Source organism: Gavialis gangeticus, unplaced genomic scaffold (genome assembly GCF_001723915.1).
Source record: "Gavialis gangeticus isolate Ggan-Ray unplaced genomic scaffold, GavGan_comp1, whole genome shotgun sequence".
Classification (NCBI taxonomy): domain Eukaryota; kingdom Metazoa; phylum Chordata; order Crocodylia; family Gavialidae; genus Gavialis; species Gavialis gangeticus.
Window position 1 is genome coordinate 67,037,917 of NW_017729029.1, and position 3,324 is coordinate 67,041,240.

At 42.2% G+C, this 3,324-nt stretch overlaps 1 protein-coding gene across 2 annotated transcripts in view; it reads right to left on the bottom strand.

Annotated features, from left to right (window-relative positions):
- FSTL5 (follistatin like 5) overlaps nucleotides 1-3,324 on the bottom strand; it is a 777,648-nt gene that overhangs the window by 115,765 nt on the left and 658,559 nt on the right. The gene's annotated exons all lie outside the window — the stretch shown is intronic.

The window sequence follows — 3,324 nt, forward strand, 5'->3', positions numbered from 1 at the left end:
CATCCTCTTCCTCTCCCTCCTCAGGTCGCCTTGCCACCGGGGCTTCCCCACGTCTACCAAGAGTCAGATCTACCTCACTGAGAAGAACCTGGCATAGGCCTGGCTCCAACCCACAGCTGCAGCCTGCCCGCCCCACCCTGCACAGATCCGGGGGCACATGCCCCCATCCCCATGCCCTCCCTGGGTGCACGCAGAAGTGGGAGCTGTCCCCCTGACAAGCCGCAACTTTGTCCTACACCTGCCCCTACCCCCTCCCTCCCCAACCTCAGGGGGCATTGATCTGCCCCCCCATACCCCTTCCTTCCCCTTCCACCACAACAGGCTTACTACCTGCACGCTGCTGGGCTCTGCTCCTCTATGTCTGCATGCTGTGCTGCAGCTGTGTGCATGCATGGACATTTATCAGACAAATTATCGGCCACTTCATGCTGATTTGTGATATAGTACTAATCCGATAGTGGACCAATGTATCAGTACAACTCTAATTATTTTCTGTCCATTGTTGGTTCTGTAAATCCCATAAAGTGAAAGAATATGACTATAAAACCATAATATTTTTGTATTATAATACAATTCCTGAAAAATCTGTTTGGATTTGTTATATAATTTTTTCAGAGTTTCAACTTAAAAAAAAATAGTCTTTAAAAAAAAAAAAGTCAAATATTTCTTTGCAGGTGCATAGTGTAAAATGATAAACTAAATTGGCAAATATACAATTTAAAAAACACAAAGTCCAGATTAAATAAATATAGTGCAGAAAATAGAGAAAGAGATTATTAAGAATAATTAAAAAACCCTTGGATAAACCATATTTTTAATATTAAAGGCGAGGGGGCCCAGACTTTCTTTCAAATGTATCTTTCTTCTGACCTTAGAATATCTACATTATTCAAGCTGAAAATGATGACCTTGACAAAATTAAAGTTTACCACATAGTTTTGTAATCCCACAACAATAAAACTAAAAACCTGCATTTCTTGGTGACTTTTAAGTGAGCTTTAAATGGTCCTTTCCTATTTTGTTCCATTCCTGACATCAGGCAAAAGTTTCTTGACTGCTACCTCTTCTCATAAAGATGTCATGAAATGAATGAAAGTGAAACAAATAAATTGATGTGTCTAATAAAATGAATAATTATATCTTCAGAGCAAGATTTGAATACTGTGAAGTAAATAAAGTCATGTTGCCATATGCTGAACAATAAAGATAAAGCAAAATATTGGAACAATATCACTGAGTGAACAGTTTTCATCCTGTGCATTGAATACAGTAAGGCTTCTGTGACTTCATTAGATCCATCTCTCCTCACCTAATATTTCCTACTCTCTGGTTCCCAATTGCATTGAAGTTTTCCCTTCCTAGCTCCTTGTCTAATATCTGTTGGTTCTAACATCTCCCTTTTTAGTCACGGAGACTGACACAATTTCTCTTCACCTTCTTTCAGTCCCAGTCACTAGAGACATTTCCAGTTCCAGTTCTCCTTCCACAGTCACCTTTTGGTTCCAATCTTTTCCCAGGTTCTTTATCACAATAGCAACCTTAACACCCATAGTCTGGCTCTTGTCCACTCTACATTCAATTCAAGAAGTAGTGCAACCAGGCGTGGGTGAGAGGGGCACTCATCCCAGTGGTCAAGTTACGAGAGGTGCCAGAATCACCCCTCACCCCTGTGAAGTATGCACTCTGATAGCACACCAGTGCAAGGAGCTCCTAAACAGTCCCTGGTTGCTGCTGCTTTAAGAGCAACAGCTGGGCCAGGAAAAGCACATAGCAGTGGCAGCAGTAACTCAGCTGTGGATTAGTATAGTAAGGAGCTCCCAAGTTCCCAGCATGGGTAAGACAGTTCCCCTCCATCCCTGCTCTCAGAAACACATGCCCCCATCCTCAGTTCTTGGAAATGCACTTCTCCATTCTTGAAACACACCCCATTTCCACTCTTTTGTAGGGTTTCCACTCCCAGACACCAACTCTGCTTGTTACACTTTTTAGTCTAGAGACCAGTCTTCCCTATGCTGCCTGAGACCAAACGATGAGCACTGAGAGCATAAAGACAATCTTTATGGTTGTAGTTGTAGCACCTAGACTAAGCATGTCATGACCCACTGATGTGATTTCTAATGGTAGAGTTTGTTCAATGTGGACAGAATCTCCAGAGATTTTAGATTGCGTAGGTTTGGGAGAGGAGGGGTGATCCTTTAGATTTTAGTTACGGCAGAGCAAGTCTCTCTGGAGGACATACAAACTGCATTTTCCATGGTTTTATATTCCAAGGGCCCAATTTGGAAAGATTTTTGCAAAAAAGAGCAAAAAGCACCTTCTCTATGCAATGTAACCACCGTCAAATGTCAAATCCTGCTCCAAGGACAAGGTGCTAGAACTCCTAAAATAACAGTTCTTTAGATTTCTTTACCATGCACAAAACATTTTCCTTTAACCTCACTTTCAGGAATACATGAATCTCCTGGTCTGAGGAGAAAAAAAAAATCCCCCCTTCCCCTCCCCCCCACCCCCAAGACAGATATCAACAATATAGGATTTTATCCCAAGAGGTTACACTTTGGTAAAGTTATACACAGCTGAATGAAGTGTCATATATAATGGGAAGTGTCAGGTGACCTCAACCTGCAATGCTCCCAGCCTCGACTATAATATTATCTGTGATAGTTTAGTAAGTTCTCTCAGGTGGCTGTACTAGGAATACCTTGAATTAATGTAATGAGACTCACCGTTAAAGTGACTATCATTTTCATAGCATATACTCATACCAATTGATATTTAAGTAGCGATAACTAAAATTTTAAGAGCTGTCCCATGAAATGTAAGTCAAGGCTCTTTGGGGCTGGGAAATATATCTATTTTGGTAGGATGCACAGTTTCTAGATCTTCAGCCCCTTTGAAATTTCTTTGCATCGCTCTAGTTTTGAAAATGGCATTTAGAGCTGACTTAAGTTAGTAGTTAAGGACTTCCCTGGCAAAGTGGAATTATAAGAGCATAAGAATTAAGGTCATTGCTGCTTTTCCAGTCTTGCCTGTCTTCTAGGGAGGGCTGGAGTGTGGAGGGAACATATTAGGAGCAAAATGAAACCACAGAGCATGTCCCCATGTGTAGGGGCATGCAGATGCTTCAGTGAAAAGTTGCAGTGGCAGAAATTTGTGCCACTGTTTTTGCCACTGTACAGGACAAATTGACCCAGATGGGGTACCTGAGGTTCTGGGGGCATCCCCGTGCAGCAACAGCAGTGATCTGGCTCCTCGGTTTCTGGTGGCACACGTTGCTGCCATGTGTGCCACACCACTTTTTTTAGTGGCAGGGTTTTTGGGTGT